General features: G+C 37.9%; 1 long non-coding RNA gene and 1 pseudogene across 2 annotated transcripts; one reads left to right on the top strand and one right to left on the bottom strand.

Annotated features, from left to right (window-relative positions):
- On the bottom strand, nucleotides 1-24,756 carry LOC140233270 (b(0,+)-type amino acid transporter 1-like; annotated as a pseudogene).
- On the top strand, nucleotides 3,572-6,821 carry LOC140232723 (uncharacterized). Of its 2 annotated transcripts, none has more exons than XR_011901500.1 (4): nucleotides 3,572-3,864; nucleotides 4,726-5,115; nucleotides 5,986-6,204; nucleotides 6,684-6,821. It is a non-coding gene; the product is annotated as an uncharacterized lncRNA (long non-coding RNA). The 2 variants fall into 2 exon arrangements; XR_011901499.1 differs by having other exon boundaries at nucleotides 3,573-3,864; nucleotides 6,687-6,818.

The raw sequence follows: 24,756 nt of genomic DNA, 5'->3' as shown, positions 1-24,756 counted from the left end.
TGTATTTGAACTGGATTAGCACTCTTTTTTATGTAAAGAAAAGAAGCGACGACTAGGCCCGACGTAACATTTTCTCAGTGAGGCATAAAGTATGAAAGATTATCGTGACGAGAACAATCTCCATTGCTTTTCTGAAGCTGTTGATTTGGTACATAGGAGTCTTATTCCAGAATAAGACAATCAACTGTTACAGTATTCGTTTTGTCATAATTATGTTTACGTATTTACATACTTACATATACATAGCATGAATTTAATCAAACATAATAATAACCGCAGTGCGAGTGATTTCAAATGAATACAGCAAATGATAATCAAACCCCAGAACAAAGGTTTTATTTTTCTTCCTTCTCATCAAGTATCTTTTGTTTTTCTTCACTCATTCATCTCGAGCCGTCAATGGTGACCTTTTCTTTAATCTCTTCTTTGTCGACCTGAGAGTCGTCCGATGTAGCCATATCAGGTGGTGGTTGGTACTCGGATGGAATGACGTTGAAAAATAGCTGGCAATATATCGTAACGGTATCTGTGGACAATGTTATTTCAAAACGAAAGAATCTAGTTAAAATTTATGTGAAAGACGGCAAGGCGTTTCAAAAACCTTGAGTGCTTAAAATGAATTCCCTGTAAACTCGAATTTGACCGGAATACATAATGCTCTTTTCGCCACTACGTCAGATTTTTGATGATATTTCCCTCCTTTTTTTTTTTCAAGTTACAACATTTTCTGTCATCTTGCATCTCTATTCGACAAGGGAAACGCCTTGCCACATTACTCAGCTTTTTCTTCCACTACTCAAGCAATTATAACCTCCAAACTTATATTGATGGTCGATATAATAACATATAAATGATTGTCATTCATTGTTTTGCGTCTTATCCGTTTAAGCACAACATTCTATAAAGCACGGTTGAATCCCTACTCAGCGGGACTCGGGCTGGAAATGTCAAATGTGGTGCTCTGCTCACCCATGAATGGTGGTCTGTATTCCCAGAAGATGAAGATGAAGTAGGCCGCCAGGCCGCTACCAATGAGAATCACAACTCCCAAGACGTCAACCAGCCGAGATTCAACGAAGGGAGCGAGGATGAAGAAGATCCCAGCCACACACAACAGTACGGGGAGGGCCAGATTTACCTGCAGGGAATATTAGTAATAATGATTCAAATTCAATTCATTTCAAATTCATTTCAGTGATACAAACATGGTCCTATCTACGCAGGGTAACCTCCGTCGTAACGTGCAAGCCCCCATAGTGCAAGCACGATCCAAGGTCTTTACATTTACTCGAGCATTATAGTTAGATGGGGAAAATAACAGATTTTGTACAAGCCAGAATACTTTACGTACGCATACATATTGGTGACAATTCAAGTTTAGAATACGTCGTATGAACGCATCAGTCCAAAGCCCGTCTTCGTAAAGGAAATGGTCTTCCCATCGCCCAGAACGCCCCTATAGCACGTGAATAACGTTACTGATAAAATGTGTGAAAACTGAGCAGATCTCTGCCATTTAGAGCATCGCTTCGTTGTGGCGTAGATATTTTAAATGAGCATGATGGACTCGTGAAAGTGATTAGAAGTATATAGGTGGAATGTTCTTAGACAAGGCAAAGAAAAACAATCCCAGTCGTCGGATCCGCTTTCATGGAAGCTTGATAGTTGCACACTATGCAAAAGAATAGAAATTAGAAAATGTAATGTTGCAGTGCACATGTAATTCACAAATTTTACAAGCTATGCTTTCTTTGCAAATTGCTCTTTTCCATGTAGAGTTACAAAATAAGATTGCATTGCTTACTTGTTTATTTTTTATCCAAACCAAAGTTGATATCAGTATAATTATTGTATTCATGTTTCGTTGAAACTTATGAGATTCAAAGATCCTTAAATATTATGTAGGGCCTACTCATGTAAGCGTTATGTATATTGCTTTGTATTACTCTATGTGGAAATAAAATCGATTGAATTGAATTAAATTGAATTGAATGCATTCGCACGGGATTCGATGAGCTGGATTTTCACACCACTGAAATCTTCCCACCGTGCGTGTATTTTTGAACAGCGTCCTCTTTTAACAGTGATTCAGAACGGAGTAATGTAATACTCCGTACACTGAGCTATCGTTTTGTGTAAGCCACGTGGGACACACTCACCTTATACGGTCTAGGTATTTCTGGCTTGCGAACGCGAAGGACGATGACAGCCAGGGCGATGAGGGTGTACGAGATCCAAATGGCAAAGCTGAAGAATTCGATTTGGTGTTCGAGACTGAAAGGAAGCAGCAGCATGCCAAGGGACAGGGAGCACTGAGCCGGAAGTAAAGAGTCAAAACGGGAACATGGGTCAGGTAAAATATCACACAATCCCCGGAAATGGTGTAATCATTGTATGAAGTCAATTAGCAAGTTAATTGCTGAGACGGTGTTCTCTATTTGAATAACATGCAAATTTCTACACATCTAGTGTTTGTTATTCAAACAGAGCACACCGTTTCCGGACTGAATTTACCCGAGGACATATTCGGCAATAACTGTAAGATATTGACTCTAGTACAAGGAACCGTAATAGGTCTACTGCGACAGTTATACCCATAAACCTGATCCCAATCAATCTTTGCAATATTAAATATTTTATTGCATGTCTTCTAACAAAATTTACTGGCGGAAGGCTTACTACAAAAGAGATAAAATTTACGTCACCGCGTCTCACAAACGTGCGATGTCCACGAGCCTAGAACGTTATGTATATACTTCGGAGGTGAAACGTCAGCGATGTTTTTCTTTCCGATAGGCCTACTACGTCAGCACCACCGTCAGTCGCAATGAGATATATTGTATGTGGAAGATAACTCTTCTTCATTCCTGTTACTTATGGCAAGCTTGGTACTCTATAGAAACAAAACAACATCTGTTTAAATTATCTAATTTCCTAACAATGTGGAATTTGGTAATTCTTGCTCTTTACAAGGGTCTGAGTGTTGGTAGCAGACGATGCTGGGATCATGTAGGAAAATGGCGTACTAAAATGTGACCACGTCTTATACTGGTGATCGCTGTTACTTCATTTCATCATCATCATCACTCACATCATTCAAACATTTCTTACCATGAGAAAGAGCGCCGCATTTGGTGAGAGGGTGTCGGGACTCACCATGCCCAGCACTCCCGGCATGTGACCTTCCCGTCCAAGGGCTACCGTCATCCTATTCCAGAGTACCACACAATATCATTATCACCTGTGTTTTTGGCCCTTGTCTAACCCCATTCGATTTTTTTTTAATCCTTCTAACTTCATTCACTACGCAACTTATTACCTTGGCCACACCACACAAGTCACATGTCATTGAATAGTTTTCTTCTTTCTTTTTTTTTTTTTTTTTTGAAAGGAAAATGTTAATGCAGTAAATCTACGCAGTTTTGAGAAAAAAAAAACACGCAAAGAGTCCCGGTATTTTCATTAATAGCTTCGAATTTGCCTGCTTTTTATTTTGCTAGCATTGCTGATTGATCGTCACATCGTCGGTCGCATTACGAACCGGCGAATGTTCGAATTTGGGTCAATTTTTCAAAATTCACTTTTTTCCATTTTTTGAATGTCCATACCAAACTCTATCTATCCCCAAAATATCAAATCGCAAAATTCACGAAAACATGTATTTTTGGTAGTGACGAATTTTCAAAATGTCCAAATGCTGCAATTTGTGACATTACGAACCGGCAAATGTTCGTATACGCCGGTTCGTAAAATCCCTGTTCAGACGGAACACACGTGAGGTATGTGGGGCGAATCGAGGAGCTTGCGAGGCCGCGAGCGAGGGCTCGTCATCACCATCAGTCCCATGCACTCGGAATTGTGCTGGTATGTAACTACTAGGTGCATTTTGTTGCTCATTTGTTATTTAATCTTCTGTTTAAAAACAAAAGTAATGATAATCGGGGCAGGTTAATGTGTAATCATAAAATATTACATCAGAGAAGTAGAATTGCTCGACATTATCATGTAAAAGTAGCTTTCCTGTGTATTTCATTTCCTTGTAGTTGTAGATCCTACACAGTCGTACACCTAGCCACCATTTTTGTCGAAGGTGGTCCTTGATTATTCTTGGTCAGAGATAAAGCAATCCTCCCGTACAACCCGGATGCATTGTTTTTTAAACTAAAGCATAGTAGAATCTAGGGCCTATAAACTGAAAAAAAAATATCGTGTAGCAATTGCAAATACCCAGGTAGAACTGAAAATAGGCCCAAAGAATAAATGATTATCATTGTTTTCAAAGATTCATGTTGTTGCATTAAAAAAAAAAATAGTATTTAGGCCCTAAGTAAGAATGAAATTGCATGATGAGACTGTTTAGCGTCAGTGTTAAGTCAGTTATAGTTACATATAGCTTCCTTAAGCATGCAAGAATAGCTGCTCTGGCCTTTACTGTCTAACTAAAATCCTGCATAAACAGTAAATTTATAGGCTAGATCGAGGTTGTATTCACCGGTATGTTACATATTTTGATTACCGGGACAGATATCAATGAACTTTCAGAAAAATTAAACGAAGTTGATTACCGGTACCGGTACTCACAGTTTTTTTTAACACTCGTGTACCGGTACAAGTATAAGCCTATATCCAGGGATTTTTATTCTATATAAGTTACCGCGGTATCCTATTTGTGCCCTGATAACACTGACATGATTTTCCTTACTTATATCTTGGGGATAATTCTAGGAGCAGCAGGCCACTACAAGCAGGAGCCGAGTCCCCACAAACAAAGGCAGCACCGCTATCATTACAACTGTAGCAGCTAGCATCCCAGGAACATCAGCAGCACCTCTCGGCGCAGGAGCAGCATTAGCAGAGCCTGTAAAGTGCAACTGTAGCAGCTGAACTTCTCCATACAATTGTAGTCGCGAAGCCTCTATGTACTACAGTAGGCCTACCGACAGTACTATTGCAACAGAGCGTCTACGTATGCTACTGTAAAACTCTACATTTGTAGCAGCATGATCCTAACTTTCAACTGTAGCAGCTGAGCCTTTCAGACTGTAGCAGCAGAGCCTCTACGTACAACCGCAGAGAGTAGTGGTGATGAGGATGTTTTTCCTTCTGCCTATAATGGTAAGTTTGATTCGTAACAAGTGATTATGGTACCGGTACTTGTAGACCATAAAGTGTACCGGGAACCAGGTATTCACAAACATTTCTCAGTTTACGGTGAATGGAATAGGTCATTTATTACTTTCAGTGGAATAGATGATTGAACAATACCATGTCATTTGACAGAAATCACTGTTTTGATATCTGGAATGTACTAGGTAATGTAGTCATACCTTTTCTGTAATGTCGATCTTATCTAACTCTACTGTCAAGTATCTTATGCAGATATTAACCTGGTGAGGACAGGCTCATGTTGATATTACAAGCTCTTCCCTAGGCACCTGCTTGAGCATACTTGGGGGAAGTTTCTAATGGCCTTACTGTAATTATTTCATACATGTATATCAATGTTGACTGCTACTCAATGTATTAAAAGAGAAAAAAGCAAGCACTAACACTTCTGTGTATAAGATTGTTAGGTTTTTATGTGAAAGACATCACATTTCTAATCAAAGAATGTGTAGCAGTTATCATTATTTACCTTTGCCAACCCCAAGGTGTAAAAGCTGGACCAATAGCACCTGAATTACTATGCCCTTCAGAGATCAGCAGACTTTGATGACAATTTTTTTTGCATTTCAAATAGGTATGCTGGCTGTAGCTATTTTCATTTTGTCTCACAAAATGTCGTAGGTGATTGCCTGTAAAGAATTTCCTTATGTTACTTTGTTTTTTCTTCTGAAATTGTGCTTTAGCTGTAAGAAATACTCTTCTTCACATTTTTCAAACCTGCAGGTACTTGTAATGTTTTATCACATAGTGTATGACACAACTGTCAAATTTCTCACTGAAATTGTCCATACAATTTTGTGTGTTTTTGAACCACCGTAGGCATAGATGTTCTTGTCAAGTGGAAGAGGGATGGTTCTATGAATCCTGTCAGCTCAAGTGACCTCTATCATGCTCAACGGACCAAACCGAAACAAGGTTCCTGCGTACATATGAGAAGTGAAAATGGCTGGTGGAAAGGGAGGGTGCTTCAAGTCTTCAACATGCCCATGGATGGACGTAGGATGTCAGATGACGAGGGCATTCCTCTTTCTGCCTGAGGTAATTTGAATACATAGTTACTGATTTGTTCTACACATCAATAAGTTTATCAAGATATATTATGTCTTTTTTCATTTTAAAATGATGTAGAGATTTTTATGCATAGTATCATGTAGGTACAATGTACTTTCATTGCATTACCATTTCAATATAAATGTTCAATTCTGTGTAATGAATAAAACAAATGTCATAATTGCAGTTTGTAATGACTGTAGGATGCTGAAGACTGTTAGCTTTCCACTTCCTTTCTTTAAAAGTCTGATATTGATTATTACTTACAATTTATTATGTCAACGTCTCTTCTCAGTCCCAAAACAAAATCAATTACTGATAATTTGCTTTATGTGCATGTAATACACTGTAGATTCTAGTGTCCATGATAGATGTTTGCAAGTATATCTAGTATAAATCTTGTTGATTCTACCCACAGGATGGTCACATAATTTTTTTCATTGATGCATTGTTTACAACTTCCCCAGCAGTATCGTTACTTGCGACAGCAGTAGCAGAGCCTCAACGTCGATTTGTGACAGCTGAATCCCCAGAAACATCAGCAGCACCGCTTGAAGCAGCAGCAGCAGCAGCAGCGGAGCCTGTACATACAGCCCTAGCAGCTGAGCCTCTAAGTACGACAACAGTGGTAGAGCCTCTACTTACCACTGTAGCAGCAGAGCCTCTACTTGCAACTTTAGCATCTGCACTTCCAGGAACATTAGCAACACTGCTAGAAGCAGCAGCAGCAACAGAAGCAGAGCCTCTACAAACAACTGTGGTGTTCGCATTCTAAGAAACAACGCAGCAATGTTACCTTTGAAGCTGAAGGTAATTCAACTGGAGTTGAGAAGTTCAGGGCATTGTATAACTGTTGTTTGTATTTCTTGCATTATCTGTCTGTGTGGTGCAAATTCCTAAAAAAGCAATTATGAGCCAAAACTTAATTTTCCAATAACAAATGTAAAATAATTTAAACATGTGATAAATACTTTGATTATCTTTTTTTTTTCTTTTATCCTTCACTCTTGTAAGAAAAAGTTTGTGGCAGGCAACCTGTAAAATTTAAAGAAAATAGTTTGTCTTCTGCAAAGAATAGTTAAAAAAAAAACAGTAAATGAAGTAACAATTATTCAACCAGACTTGGCAGTTTCATCAAATTATGTATTTATTTTCCTTGCATTAGGTGTACTTGATTTCAATTTGAAAGCAGACTAAGTCCTCCACTCTTATTTCAGATAACAAAGAATACTGAACCTTGCTGGATGATGGAAAACTGTTAAATCTCGAGAAAGCAATGTCCCTGTCAGACATTGAAGAACCGATTTTGATGGTAACCGGACACAGGAAAGCAATAGAAAACTGTTTGTGAAGTGTAATGGAAGTACAGCATATTCATATTATGCTGTATGTATTCTATACTGCCCTTTATCTAGTCTTGTTGGTATACATCTGGTTGTATTTACATTATTATATGTAGTGCACTAACTGTTGACCAACTTTCCTAAAATAAAGACCATTTAGGCAAACTATTGTACATGTTTCTTGTAAGGAAAGGAAAGGGAATTATTGGTGAATTTCTTGCTCATAGTGCCTTGTACAAATATAGACTTGATACATGATCAAGTTTGTAATACTTTCTGGTAATTATTTTATCTCCAGTGTTACATATTTGCTACATGCTTTCAATAATTTCAACACAGTTTCACACAAATCGACCAATTTTTATCACTTCGGGAGGACCTTATTCAAATATAAAAGAAACAATAGAAATAAAGTGTAGTGTTCCAGTATGTATTCCATTTATTGTCTCTTCATTGCAAATTTGGAAACTACTGCCATTGAGGCTTTTGAGGGAGTGAAAGATAGATGTCAGTGCAAAGCCAGAAGATTTTCATGTGGAAGAATATGTAGGTACTGACATCAGTTCTATTCCTGATAGATCTTCAGTTGTCATGAAAAAATTAATGGAATCTAAAACAGAATTGTCAAAAAAAAAGCTGAACAGTGGGGAAGCCTACAAAAAGTCAGAAATATTTGTAGATGGTAGAACACATTTTAACCATCAATGATGTGATTTAACACGTAACCATATCAATCTTTTGGCTATGATTGCCTCAGTGAAAATGGCAGCATGTCTATCAGACAATATTATCATGCCTTGAAAATTCTGGTCCTAGAAAGAGAATGGCTAGCCAGACATGTTATTAACATGTTGTCATGTTGTCCCCCATCCTAAGGACAGCAAAAAGAGACAAATGACGTACACTACTCTCCTCCCAGCAGTCCAGTAGTTGGCAGACTGTTAAAGTTTGTAGACTCGTGTTTATAAACACATTGGGTATCACTTTCATTAATTCAACCCTGGGCAAAATTACCTTGTGAAGTGTGAGGAGAATGGTACACTTGATCATGTTATTGCACTATTTGTGACTAACACGCGTACTACTGTAATACATTAAAGTCAAGGAAATGCAGAACTTCTCACCAATTTACAGGTCAGATTACCTCGTGAAGTGTTGGGAGAATTTTGTATTTTGTACATGTTATTGCACCACTTTTATAGTGGTCAGAACACAATTCTGAAATGCAACAAATGCCTAACTTCTCATTCCAAGTGAGATTACATAGTGAAGTATCATGGAGAATGTCACATTTATTTTGTATCAATTGTAATTTAATGTATTGTAATAATAGTGTGCAATGTAATTATTGTGAGCTGTCGAAAATGCAAAAAAAAAAAAATCACTCTCTGAATTTACAGGTTATATCTGGAAGTTTGAGGAGAATGCTTTGTTTTGTAGTTACTGTATGTAATTATGAACACACATGTGGAATGGTGCATTTTGAATTAATAAAATGCAGAATTCTTCACAAACTTGGGGACTGGTAAATAGAAAACAAAAAAAAAGAACAAAAGAAAAAAAAAAGAGGAGTGAGAGAGACACAGATACCTAGAATTGGGAGAACAAGGTGATTATGACTGCTTTGTAAGAGGGTATGTGTGTGTGTGTGTTTGTTCGAGTGTGTGTACTGGTATGTGCATGTATAGTGTGTGTTTGTGTATGTTTGTGTTTGCATGGGTGTAATTATATTCTCTCAATAATGAATTTACACTTTTTTATAGACAGTGACTACCAGGCGCACTTTTAGTACTCATCCAGTAGTCAATAAAAACCCATTGCACAGTTTGATAACATTACTGGCATCAACAATTAATGTGTCAGAAAGTAGGTTGTGTGTGTGGGTTCGAGTGTGTTTACTGGTATAATATTTGCGTGTATGTGTGTTTGTGTATGTTTGTGTTTGTATGGGTGTAATTATATTCTCTCAATACTGATAATGACTTAACACTTGTAATATTTATAGATAGTGAGTGACTACCAGGCACGCTTTAATAGAACGGTACTCATCCAATCAAAAACCCATTGCACAGTTTGATAACATTACTCGCATCAACAATTAATGTGTAAAAGTACAGGTAGGTTGTATAGTTTGAGAAAATAACTGTGGTGTTTGTTACACTTTCCTAATATCCATGATTATGATACAACTAACATGAATGAACATGAATGAACATGAATGAACATGAATGAATCACAATCCCACTACCTAGAGCGGCGAATGTATACATTACACTGTGCGCGTACCACCTAAGCGTGTGGAATGTGTGATGATACGCGCCATTTTATGTTACATTTGCCGGTTCGTAATGCGCACTCGCTACGTCCACACGTATTGAGCATGGGCTTTACGAACCGGCAAATGTATACATTTGCCGGTTCGTAATGCCCTCTCTTTAGTACGCGATGTACGTAAAACGCTGAAATGGGGGGTTTTACGAACCGGCAAACGCACTTTGCATCACTACCACAGAGCCCCAGGTGCAGCTACAAAATAATATTTAGTATCAGACAAAGCAGAAAATTCCGCTTTCATCACTCTCTTAATATCATCATCAATGTGCGGTTATAAGACACGTTTTTATATGTTTAAAGAAGTCCCGATTCTTTAAACGCGATTATCTCGTAATCGTGTTTCCGCGCAAATTCGAACATTCGCCGGTTCGTAATGCGACCGACGACATAATACAATGATATACAAATTGTTATTTACTTTCAAGTGGAAAGAGGGAGTAATCTGATCGCGGGATGTCAGTAAGTAAGGTTTGTGACGACACCGTTGGAATTATGAAGCTTGTGCATACTTCAAAATATACAAGGTATGCAACGCTCCGATTCACTCCATGTACGTTCTGGCCACATTCTCTGTCACTATCTCCTGAAGACTTTTCACATTCTATATATTTACATCATGGTTCAGTCAGCATGAACTGGTTTCTATCCAGCTCCTTAATGTGATAACGTGATTACGGTGATGTCGAAACAAATATGAGGAGTGAGATGCCTGAGTGGGGTTAGGTAAGGCATAGCCGGACTATTAGACATACCTGGAGAATGTGTAGCATATCCCATTCGCCGTTCCAAAGGCTGCACAGCAAATGAGGAATGGTGTTAACCAGCCGAAGATCTGGCTGTGAAACGCCGAGAAGCTCTGTTTGGAGATCGACAAGGATTTCGAGTACACGTGAAATTTCAGGGACCTCTTTTTCTATGACCACACTCCATCTCGACACTGGTAATCGTTCGGCTAGTAGGCCCCTATATATCCTTTTTGCAAAGACCTTCACGCTGTCACTAGCACTGCCATTCGAGAGCGTAGAGCTAGATAGCCTCTGGACTATTGCTGGGTCTTGGCTTTAGCTAGGGCTTGACTAGTCTCAGGTAACCACCCTCTGCAATCACTACAGCCGAAGGGCTTTGAAAAGGCTCGCGTCCCGCACTTGAGAAAGTCTCTTCGCTTGGGTAAAGGAGCCAGTGAAGCAGTGACAAACAAACTGTCGAAAGCTGTTCATTTCTGTGCTACACTTCACACGCCTAAAATGTGAAGTTGAAGTAATAATGTCCATACTTCATTTACCAGGTTATCTGACCGTGCGTCATCTGTACAACTTCCCCGAACACAATGATTGGCAACATGAATAAAGCCAACCCAAAATATTTGTGATTACTAAAGCTCATTTATTTGAGTTATTCATACTGCGATGACGTTCATGCACATCGAGGTACCAGAAATAGATAATACAAAATATCTTGTAGTTAGACAAGACTATAAAATCCCAACTGATTAAAAAAGGCTCGTTTTCCGTTGCAAACTCACAAGCGCCACAGCTTCTGACTGGAGGACAACATCTGGTGATAGCACACTATAGTAGGCGATGTTTGTCAGAATGTACAGAATCGTCACAGTCGGCATGGCGATAGCGATAGCACGAGGAAGCGTTCTGCAGATAGTATGGGGTAGAAGGGGCATATCAGTTTCGTTACACAATAGATGCTTCAATAAAGACAGTCATTTTCACGGTATTTTATATAACTTCAAATATGGCCGGAGTTTATAGCGGTCTATTGTGCTGGGAATTAAGCTGAACATGTACGGATTTTTACGAACGCTTCAACACAACGGTGTTTTATCTCTACTGAAATCTACATGGGATAGTTCTGGAATTCAAAATTCGACATTTCGGGCACAAAACGTCATTGTTAAAGGAAGCACTGACAAGCAGATGGTCACATAGGTCTCTACTTCAACCTGGTTTAAATCTAAAAGCTAAACCTCCGATCCGTCGTATCGATTTTTATGGCATTGTAATGACCTCGCGATGATGACTTTAGTGGTAAGAGCTGTTTGTATAGATGCTAAGTTAATGACAAACAGCATGGTTTTAAAATCGTTTCTTTTTGTTCATAAACAATGAAACAGCTGTGAGTTGATGACATCAACATCAGCTGAAGTAATTTACATATGCAATCTTGACCAATATCAATATTGTGAAAACGCGTGGAAACCTACAAATCCTTTACTTTTTCATTTGTACGATTTTAATGAATTTAATTTCTATCACTCAGTTCTTGTGGTTTCCCTAAAGTCACTCTGTCTATAAATGTCAACTTGAAAAGGGATGAAATTCAGGAGGTTACCCGTATAAGTTGTAATAACAGTCATACCAAATCCACACTTACGATATTTGAAGATAAACATAACAAATCAATCGTTTATTGCGTCCAATCGACACCACGAAATTTCACATCAGCTTGTTTCAATGAAATATTCAAGAATGAAAGTTGGCATTACATGGACATTACTTTCGGTTTTTTTAATTTGTTTAAAACAAAAGTTAGATAAAGCCATAATGTTTATGTTACGAGAAAGCAACATCAGAACTCACTTAGCCGGCTCTTTCATCTCTTCCATTGAATAGGATAGAGTGTTCCTGAAAGAAACAAGGAATGACCAAGTAATTATTTCGTTAATTTCTATTTATTGAGTCAAAACATTTTGTAGCTGTCCTGTGAAGTGTTATGTGTATGAAGGTCAAAATGTCTTACTATAGATTATCTTATGATTTTCATATATTGGTTTATTGTCTTGTCATATACGTCTTTGTAATCCAAAGGACAGTCTAAGCGCATATAAGGGCAATTATCCCCAAGGGCAATTACCCCCCCCCCCCCCCCCGCTTAATACTGGGTAGTGATAAGGTTAGAGTAAAGATTATGGTTAGGGTTAGTGTTACGGTACAGAGTTTGGGTTATTGTTAGGATTAGGTTCAGGATTAGGATTAGGATTAGGGGAAGGGGAAGGGGAAGGGGGGTAATATGCCCTATAGACCCGTCTAAGCGTGTCTCTTACAATGTCTTAACCATATGTGTCTCGATACTGATATGAGAAAAAAAAGTGAGAAATGGAAGAAACAGTAAAGGAATTCTAGTAACATCATTATAATCACAATCATCACCGTCCTGGCAATATTTACACAATATCTTGATGCTGGCAATGCTTTGCTATACGCATTATCAATCATCTCAAGACAATCAAACCTCCAGCCACATTACACATACTCCACACAAGCTACAGGCAACCACTTCACAGTCGACACTGTTGACCCTCACAGGGGTACCTCCCTGAAATCCTAGTAAAAATTGTATATACACATGTTATCCATGGGACTGGAAGTAATATTTCAAATTCACCGTGACAACGTTTGATACTCTTTATAGAGTACATCATTATTGCGATATCATTATTGCGATATTATAAAGGATGAGCGTCAAGAATGTATTGTTATGTTACTGCAGGACTTCAATCATGCCACAAAACCCAAATGCCAGCGGACTGGAATGACTGGTGTGAAACATGAATATCACTTAAGCTAATGAATCCGATTGCCCGTTAAGAGTTCATTAAGAACATATTTTTCTTCAAAATATCACCTGAGAAAAGTAATGTTAAAGGAGAACTCTGGCTGATTTTCAAACTTTTGCATTTGAACAACTATATATTAGTTATACCGGATACAGAGTTTCAGAACTTACGGTGATTGGGATAAAGAATAGTAATAATTTGAAAATTTATAACAAATTACAATAAAAAAGGATGACGACATAGCAGCTTCACCATAAGAATACATGAGTAGAACCTCAAGAATACCTACCCAAAATATTTCACTCTTTATTTCACCATAACAGCAACGTACATAACTATCCCACGAGACAATCTAAAGAATATCATCTTCCCATAGTGAGAATAATAATAATAATACATACATACAATTTCTATAGCGCCGTTCTCCACTTTGATTAAATGCTCAAGGCGCTTCACAATAGGTACATCAAAGCAAACAGATTGAAAATACAAGTACATCACGGTAATAGAAGAAGATAAAGAAGCAGAAAAAAAAAAGACATGAAAGTCTGTCTTCAAAAGACACTGCTAAACAGATAGGATTTTAAATTACTCCTGAAAGATGTTATAGAGCTTGAGTCTTTCAGCTCACGAGGAAGTGAATTCCACAGAACTGTACACACTCAAAATATATGTCTGTACATATAGTGGACCCAGATTTTGGAATAGCTTAGATAATAACTTTAAAGAATCTGTTAACTTAATACATTCAAATATATATATATATATATATATTTGCTTTCCACATAATACCACTTAATTGTGTTTATAAAAAATCCCCGCATGTTTCACTTGTCCTGGAGATTTTGTAGCGTGTCCACAGACCTTTTCCATTCTTTTCTTTTCTTTCTCCATTCTTCCCTGCTTCTCTTTCCTCGTTCTTCGCTGTCCAGTTACTGTGTACTGTATGTGCATTTTTCTTCATTTCTTTTATTTCTGTGTTTTGTGTTGTTATTGTTGTTGTCTTATTGTTTTGTGTCGCCGCGTGTATATCTTCTCTTTTGGTCACATTTTCCTGGCAGGCACGGGGTTTTTGTGCCATAAATTTGCTGTGTTATAATATTATGTTTCATATGTTTGCATTCTAAAATAATAGCAGGTATTGTTTATAGTACAGCGTATCAGCATCATATATCAAGGAGCAAATGTGCAATGGTATGAAAATGAAAATAATATTAATTTATTTTATTTGTACATAAAATTAATGCTGCCGTTGTTTTGTTTCCAGTGTTCCACGTCCTACAAGCTTTTTCCGTTGTTTTCCGTTGTTATGATTACTAACTTTTTTGTTACCATGACAAAGTGTGCATTGTTTCTTTTTTACGACACCATTCGTGCACATATTTTATTTTGTATTCGAAAAAAAAATGTCCTTGTCGGATGAATGAAAGACAAATTGACAACTTGTACCGTTTTGAATTATGTTTTTTGTTGTTGTTTTTGATGATGGGAATAAACAGACTATTGAATTGAATTGAAAAAGAAAGTACGCATAAATTCAACACAGGTGACCTTGTTAAGTAAGCTTTATTGCGATGTAATTACATTGCTAATTTTCTGAAATATAATGCGCCTCCTGCTCATAACTGATGCATTTTTATGATGAGACCCCACTCAGCATTCTTATAAATTGGCGTCTCTGCACAAAGACCACACTTAATTCCACAAATTTACACGTGGAGCTGTCGATTTAGGTACTACATCATGTGAGATTATGAAATCTCCTGGACTTTCCCTTTAAGAATTTATAACAGACATAAAAATAATCCCTACCTTTCCATACGACAATCCATAGTTATTCTCCTGCAGTACTACCCGTTAATGTTCTGTTTGAGCGCAGTATGTCAATCAAAATGACGACGAAAACATGTGCATTGACAGTCATTGGCAAAAGCTATATCATTCATGCTCCCTTCCCAACTAAAGAAATGATATTAAGGAGTTCATGATTTCAGTCGTGCAGAAATTAAAGTGGAAAAACATTTAATGTATATCTCATTGCTGATGTCTTTAATGGAAATGATGTTTGCCATTTTGTCAGAGGCAATGGAAAAAAAAGCAAACCAAAATCCAAATAAACACGTGGCCTGAAATAATGCAGCAATATTGGTATAACACATTACTGAAGTTTGGGGAAATCGGATGATCCGTTGAAAAGTTATGTATTTTTAAACTTTTGGTGCCACCATGCTGGATGAGAAGACTAACAACTGTTTCTGACAACACTGCAGAACAACGGTATAATGAAACTGTAAAGAAAATTCAACATCTTTCAATTTTCTAGCATAATGAAAGAGCAATTTTCTCACGTCTTTCAGAAAGTAAGATGAATGAAACTACCCTTAACATACATCAGTATCCATTCGAAGGAAGGTGTCATTTCCTTTAAAAGAAAAAAAACAAACATACAAACCACACACACACACACACAAAAAAAAAATCTAATTTCGTGGAATTTTCTTTATGCTTTCTTTATGTCGTTGTTCTGCAGACTTTATAAAACTTCCTAACTTTTGGAAGGATTGTCCGATTTTCCGTAAACGTCAATGATGACATTGTGTTCAACCAATATCGCTGCCTTCACCCTTTCCAAGTAAATGGACCTATAATTTGGGAAAGTTTCCATTTAGCCTTGGGTCTCTTTTTTTTTTGGGGGGGGGGGGCGGCGGTGGTATTCTTTTACTCAGTGCTTTCAAACAAATAATTCCTAAATCATGTAAGGCAACGAGATGGGTACTTGTGGTATATACACCAGTCATTATCTACTCTTTCAGCCTACAAACAGAGATGCGAGACAGAGGAGAAATCACGGAATTACGATCAAATTTCTCTATCACCCGCAGCTCAATACGTTATCCTGAGATACTAGTATTCACCGGAGACAAATTGCCTTAGCCAAGATCTTTGCATTCACAATGGGTCAAAGAACAAGTTCACCCAAATATACAATGTGGATTGAGTGAATGCAGTGGAAGTTTGAGGATAATCGGACCATCCGTTCAAAAGTTATGACTCTTTAAAGTTTTTGTGTTGCCATCGCTGGATGAGAAGGTTGCTACAGTTTGTGATGTCACGTATGAACCACGATATAAAGAAATTATAAACATAATTTAACATGACATATTTCTGGCAAAATGAAAGAGCGCTTGACTCACCTCTTTCCGACAGCATGCAGGGATAACAATGTCATCCTTAAAATGTATCAATAACAAGTCGAGGGGACTTTTTTGCCTACTTTTCATAAAAGATTAAATTTGGTGAATTTCTCTTATTTTCTTAATCTCGTTGTACATCCAGTCATGGCTGCACAGAAATCCTTAAAAATCAATTCATTCAATTCACATAAGACTGCAAGTGACAACTGTCTGTAGTTAGCAGACAGGAAGTACAAAGGATCGGTTTAATCAGAAGACGATTTGCCAGCAGCATCAAGAAGGGAAAAAAAGCCAGAAGTTGATTCCAAGAAGACTTATTCAACGTGAAGTTCCGAACAAAGCTTTGAAACCTTTAACAGTTATACTGTGTCATTCCCTTCCCGTTCTAAATGACATGTAGTCTTTGAATTGATGACTTGGTGATGAGTTATTAATTACCATCCTTCGAAGGCAAACATTCCTTGATAGAAGGCCATCCCATACGAAAAGACATCAGTAGAAGATCCCTCAAAAGACTTATCGACTGCCAGATATCCCGGGCCGTCTGCAAGATCAATAGAGTGTGAAAATATTACAAAGATTATTCCAATCTCATAGGTGAGCGTCTGAAAGACAGAGTAATCTCTATACTATGAAAAACCGTCACCAAGACAAGGGTATCTGTAGTAAATTACACAAAGACCCCACACAGATACATGATAGATCAGCCAGCTTAATATGCTTCATTTTTTTTTTTGCAATTCATCTAGATTTTAGTAACTTTGATATCAATCACGCAATGCAAACCTTTATTTTGTTTTTTATTTTGTGTCTTTCATTTTTCTTGAAGCAAAAATTTCATTCTAAAAAAATGTTTTGCCTTCTGAATATTAGGAGCAAAAATCTGAGTGAGAAAAAAAACCCAGCACATCTCCCAAAACTTGCAGAACTGTATGAACAGTGACTTCAAAAGCAAATTGGTATCAAAACCTACCTACTGCAATGTTGTAAAGTCCCAAAGCTATGATGTGGAGAAGAGTCAGGATTTTGATGATGGTAAAGAAATTTTGTACCCTGGCTACCACTCGGAGATTAGAAGCTTGAAGAAGCATCACGAAAACTGTGAGAAACATAGAATCATTGAAAATGAACCTTGTTAATGTTTGATCAAATAGGTACATGTAGGGTAACAGAGGTAAAATGTCTGTATTTTAACTGAAGAAAAACTTGAAACAATCTCCGCAGTGGGGTAGATCCCTAGAAGGGACGCGAGCTCGATATTGAAAAAAGGGTCTATGAGTTATAAAGCCCACGATCTCGACACTAGGCAAATAAGGCCCAAGAGACCGACACTGCGTACAATAAGCCCCATGATAACATGATAATGTCGTTTTCGTGGGCCTCTTTGGGCTGGTGTCAAGCTCTTGGGCTGTATGACTTGTGAACTTGTATGACTCGTGACCTTTATCCGCATTCTAGTTAACACTTTTTCAATTGAAATTCGTAAAACAAGCACCATTTTGTTATTCATTCATTCAATTCAGAATGATAAAGTCATATATGATCACGGACATGCTGAACTCGTACATTCGAATTCATTTTTTTGGCATCCAATTCAACATCTTTTGCAGTCAGTTTAGCATTTTGTTTAAGCTTTGGCTCTCTTTTTTTTTCAACATAGTTGCTGTTTTGCAAGCGTCATTACATTTCATATTTTCGTATTCATTTTAGAGGTTTTGGCAGCATTTTTTTTTTTTTAATGTGCTTATTGAGCCTTCCAGTCCGAAGATAGTGCATGTGGCCACAACTCTGGCCGTTGAGCGCTTAATTCCGAGTGTGTCGGCCAGTTCTAGGAAGTCAAGGTTATGATGATCAACTGTTCCTAATACCCCGTTCCCACTGCCGATCAGATCAACTCGATCAAGCGAGATCAATCGCGATGACCTATTTTTACCAGAGCAATCCCGACCAAATGCTCGATCGTCCTTCCCGACCGCTATTCGATCTTGTACGATCCACACCCGACCATTCTCGACATCTCCAGAATCTCTCCTCGACAACCACATAGATCTCTACTCGAACATCCCGATCTTCAATCAATACATGATCGCTACACGGTCAATACTCGATTTCTACTAGACTTCTTAGACCAGCCCGACATGACACGATCTGTGTAAGATCATGCATCGAACGGGTCGGCAGGTTCGTACAGTGATCGAGTGAAAGAAGAATTGGTTACAGTTATTCGTTTGGTTATATAAGACAATTCAGTATTAATACTTGAATACGGCATGGCTCAAAAGAGTGCTATTATGATATAAAACTGACTATTAATTGCAAAAGCATGAATGAACGAAATAAATGATTATCATTGGTATAGGTTTTCCAGGCCAATTTCGCACTTTTGTCAGTCCATTTGATAAAAGGTTCATTCAATTTAGCGAAATCCTCGTCATTGCACATTCTGTCATTCAAAATTGCAAGTTGCTCGCACATGTGCCTTTCGAATTCGTAAAACGGGCATTCAAATTGGCACGTGCTCTTCAGTCATTCAAATTCGCCAGCACTGGGGTACTTCAGTCATTTATTTTCGCGTATGGGCAGTCAAATTCCTAACATGTTCAAATTAATGTCATGTTATTTCTTTTTTGAAAAGTAGATAACATTTAAACGCGTATTTGTATGTGACTTATTGTTTAATCCACGCACTGTTAAGCAGTAAAAGTATCGTATTTTTGACCATTACTCGAGTCTGCTGTTCTGTAACGCCCCTTTTCTTTCATACACGCCATTTTAGGTCTACATGTACCAATGCTATTATATAGTTTAATTTCATCTTCTTCCAGTCATGACGGCACAAGTTAGATACAGACGTATTCCAATTTTCTCAAGGGGACAGAAAAAGAATTATAGGAATATTTGATGATCATAACCTTGTCTTCCTAGAACTGGCCGACACACGGAATAAAGCGCTTAACGGCGAGATAAGTTGTGGCCATGCACATGTTGCACTATCTTCGGACTTGAAGAGTCACTTAGCACATTAAAGAAAAAAAAAATGTTGCCAAAATGTCTAAAATGAGTACGAAAATATGAAATGTAATGGCGCTTGGAAAACAGTAACTATGTTAAAAAAATAAAGAAAGAACCAAACCATAAACATGCGTGCTAAATTGAAGGCAAAAGATGTTAAATTGATTGCCAAAAATGAATTTGAATGAACGAAAGCAGCATGTCTGTGATCACGTGACTATATCATTCTAAACTGAATGAACGAATAACGAAATGGTGCTTATTTTACGAATTTCAATTGAAAAAGTGTTAATTAGAATGAGGCTAAAGATAATTTGAATGCTCCAAAATGAATTTGAATGAAGAGCTCATAAAATTGAACTACCGAACATGTCATCTATGCTATATTTTGCTAAATTGAATGCAGCAATTAGGAACTGGACTGACAAAAGTGCGAAACTGGCCGGGAAAATCTATAGTTGATAGAAGAACACTTCCTAGTTTGAAAACACAATCATCAATTCTCGCGCAGGCGTTTCGATTCTATAGTCATCTTTCCTGAAAAAACGATGATAAAGACTGATCACTCTGTTTGTGAGCCACTCAAAAAGGTACCCCCCCCCCCCAAAAAAAAAAAAAAAATGCATTCACTTGTATTCATTCATTTTATCCGTTTTCGGTAGTTATTTTTGACACATTCGTTATCAGTTTTTACGGCTTCACTATCGCTCAGTCAAGTAGGATATCAGTGCCCAAAGTTACAGATTTTGTAAATCACACATTTTCATGGAGATCAAAGCGCCTGCACGAAGATTGATTATCATTGTGTCAAATAGAATTTGAGGTGTTTTTTCGTATTGAATAATGTAACGATTTCATTCAGTCGCTCATATCTTTTGAAATAAGAGACAGTTTTGTAGCACGCTGTCTGCCGGGACACCATGTATAATATAATAGGTTCGTTCATATGCATTCAATATTTGCATTGGATGTGAAGTATAGCAAATTAAAGTTTGATGTCTCATAAAAAAAAAAAAAAAAAATTACACCGCCACGCTTCGTAAGTGCATTACATATAGGTGGGCTGAAATTAATTTGGTCTAAAATGGAAACATAGGCCTATATGCCCTTAAATGCACCATTATATAGAGTTAAAAAAATGACTGCTCTACAACCCTGTGAGTCGTGTTATCTTTGTCATTATTGTTCTCATTATTTAAGAATGAAAAAGTGAATGAAAAATATATATGTATTCATTGATAAAGTATAAGCTCAAGAGTGTGTAAAAGAAAATGCAGGTATCACATTAATTTCTAAATTCATGAAGTGTGCTGATATGTGGAACAGAGTACATTATTATGAAAATTAAAACAATATAAGATTTTACATTAGCAAAAATGATGAAAATCTTGGTTGTTTATTTTTTTGTCAACTCATCCCAGCCAATCGATATCAAGGTGGACTTCAAGCAATGTACATACCAGGGGCGGATCCAGGAATTCCGTAAAGAGGGGGCGCGTTTTTTTTTTCATTTTTTCTTTTTATTTCTTTTGTTTCAACAAAAAAAAAATAAAGGGGGGGGGGGCGTGCGCCGGTTGCGGTCCTCCCTGGATCCGCCCCTGCATATAACTCTCAATAAAAAATAACATTATTAAGCGAAGCAAAAGTGTAACATCTACATAAATAAAATTAAAGTAAGTCACTGAGCATTTATGAATCTAAGTTACAACTACTGTTTTAACACGTCAGCGCAAGAAATAGATTTTATATCAACGTAATCAACTTCAACTTTGAAACAGACAAGCTAGCAAAAGAATTCAAGAAACATGTCTCAGTTTATAACTAAAGTAAATAATCTAGAAAATTTCTTTTCACACTACAGTCATATTGCCAGAATACCGAATTTTTCTCAGTTTCAGTCGTGTTTCCTTTCTTTCTTTTTAAATTTTTATCTGGGAAGTCTAATTCTGCCATGTCTGCTGTTTAGGATTTTTTGTCTTTTGTCTCTTCGTGGCCCTTTTCTTTTCTTCGGTGGGCCTGAAGGCTGACGACATTTAACTTTTTAACGTGACCAAGGACTGCATATATTTTTCATGAACAATAAATGAGTGCTAAGAAAGTACGTCTGCACCTTCTGCAACCACTGTCAAAAAGTGCTCGGTATTTGATCGAGTGCCGGTCGAAGCATGCTCGAGTTTAGTCGAGTATCAATCGATAGCAGTCCTGTATCGGTCGTGTAGCGGTCGAGTTATTCATGAAACTGATGAATCCTGGAACGAGATGATCTGAAATCAATCGTGTAGCATTCGAGTATAACTCGAGATGATCGGGAACTGACCACACTAGATTTCTATACGACCGATTCCCGATCAGCTCGATCTCTTCTCGATCACTTCCCGAGCTGTTGGTGTTCGGGCTTCCTACTCGAATATTTTGGACATGTCCAAAATTATCGTGAAGGAAGCAGGAGCGATGCAGATCAAGGTAGATCGACCCCGAATACTAATGCCGAGCGAGCCCGACCAGGCCAAAAAAGCTTGATCGGGATTGATCGGCAGTGGGAATGCACCATAAGAGGCCGAGACCACCTCCAGAGCGTGGCCAAATGCGCGGCCAATTTTGGCCCCGCATTTGGCCTTTTGCGCGTTTACACTGAAATGAAGGCGGGGTCTTCGTGAGAAATACGTCTGCATCTAACTTGTGCTCTCATGACTGTAAGAAGATATAGGTAATCAGTATTATTGGAACATATAGGCCTAAAATGACATAAATGAAAGAAAAGGGGCGTTACAGAACAACAAACTCGAGTTATATAGGGTCAGAAATATTATACTTTTATTGCTTAACATTGCGTGGATGAAACAAAAAGTCACGTAGAAATACGCGTATAAATGTCCTCATCTTTTTAAAAAATAAAAGAAATAACATGACGTTAACTTGTATGAACATGTTTGGAATTGACTGTCCATACGCGAAATTGAATGACTGAAATACCTTTTCGACTAGTGCTGGCGAATTTGAATGACTGAAGAGCACGTGCCAATTTGAATGCCCGTTTTATGAATTCGAAAGGGACATGTGCAAATTTCATTGATCGAAATGCTTAATTGAAAGAAGAACTTGCAATTTTGAATGACAGAATGTGCAGTGACGAGGATTTTCGCTAAATTGAATGAACCTTCTATCAAATGGACTGACAAAAGAGCGAAATTGGCCGGGAAACCTATATTATCTAGCGAGGTCTTATCAGTGTAACATCTTAACACCAACGCTTGAAACCCGCGTGCCCGTCTGTTTCTCGATATTTTGGAGTGCGTGGCTTCCTTAAAGGTCCAGTTTACCTTTGGGAGCAGTGATTTCAAAAATGTTCAAGATATCACATTTGATGCATATGTGTAGGTCTGTTGTATCATAAAACATCCTACCATATTAAATATTTGCAATAAAACCTAAAATATAAGGAGATATCAGGGTTTTTCTCAGTAAACCGTAACTGTATACGGTTTAGTCTGGAAACATTTTTATTATAACTATTGTTCACATTTTGTGTATTTAACAACACTTAACATCGATTATACAGATTCAAATTTTGACAGTGGTTGTTTCTATCCCTAACTCACATTTTAGAACTATTTTAAAGCACTAATGCTTTCATCTGCAAATGGTAAACTATGCCTTTAAAGACAAACTGACAGGAGACAGAACAAACAAAAAACAAGGAATTTTATTTGGGTATGCTTTTCGGTAAAGGTGCGAGAATCAGCGGAAGGGATACAATGCAATACTATTCGTGTTTGAAGCATTCGGTAAAGCTAACATGGATTACCCTGACGGTCCTTATAGTAAGTTATACTCAAGGTTATATTGCTAGGCTGCTTTAATACGTTTAACATTCGACGTACTGATGAATGTGGCGGCGTGTAACTTGACTGCCGTTTCGTCTCGAAGGCACAGCTGATCAGAGAACGAGTGGACATAAGGAAATACTATGTATTCTCCTACAACGATGCTGATGATGGCTAAACTCATTGGTCTAGCAACCAGCAAAGCGCCCCATCCGTGCAGAAAGGCCAAGACTTCGCCATATCCCTCATGAAGGTAGGTGTGATCCCCACCAGCTTTAGGAAACATCAGGGCGAGTTCCATAAACACCATTGTCCCTGAAGAAAGCGTGATAGAACAATACACTCAGTAGCCTACAGCATATGGACATTTAATCATTTTCAACCATTTATATGACTATGGATCTTATTCAACCGCAGAAAAAACATACACTGTCGTAGGTTAGAATGTCTTTCCAGATTTATGTTGTTACTCTTAATCTTAATTCTTTATGAAATCAAATCTTGGGTAAGCCATAATAAATAAGGACATCAAATTATGGTGTCTAAACACACACAAATACACAGCAACCCAAACACACACGTATACCCCTCCCCCCCCCCCCACACACACACTTATATTACATGTATTAACTCTGAATTCAGCTTGAAGGAGATAGTGTATGGAAATGTACATTAAGTGTTTTCATCAGGTAACTATTGACTGAATGGGATATAATACAGTCGAAATCGTCTCTAGACACAATTATTTGTCTCATTAATGTAGTAATAATTACCATGTAGTGGCTCCCTAACGTGAATCCAAAGATACATACATATACATATAATATTTGCATGTACCGTGCATACAAATACTACAAGTAAGGACATTTTTTAATGAGTTTACCGATAAGGGCGATGACACCGCAGAAAAACCAAACAAGTAGACTGGCGCCGGGACTTCCACTGTACCTCAATACCCCTCTCGGAGACACAAATATACCAGTCCCGATGACAACCCCAATCAGCAGCGAGACAGTTTCGACTATGCCGAGTTTTCGGCGTAGAACTACCGGTGAGTTTTGCGTGCTTTGGATGGAGAGGAGGGTGTCGGTGCGGCTGATATCGGACTTCATGCTGACCTTGCTCTCGGAGCGATCCAGTCTTGGAGGTTGACCACCTTCCGATCTGTAGACTGGATAGGAAGGTGCAGATTCATGGTTGCTGATGCTGCTGTCGTTGACCATCTTCTGAGAGGTATCCCCGCCTCTAGGAGTGGGAGGCGCCAT

This window comes from Diadema setosum, chromosome 9 (assembly GCF_964275005.1).
Source record: "Diadema setosum chromosome 9, eeDiaSeto1, whole genome shotgun sequence".
Taxonomy (NCBI): Eukaryota; Metazoa; Echinodermata; class Echinoidea; order Diadematoida; family Diadematidae; genus Diadema; species Diadema setosum.
Note: the sequence above shows the minus strand (reverse complement) of the source record. Positions and strands in the feature narration are given on the sequence as shown.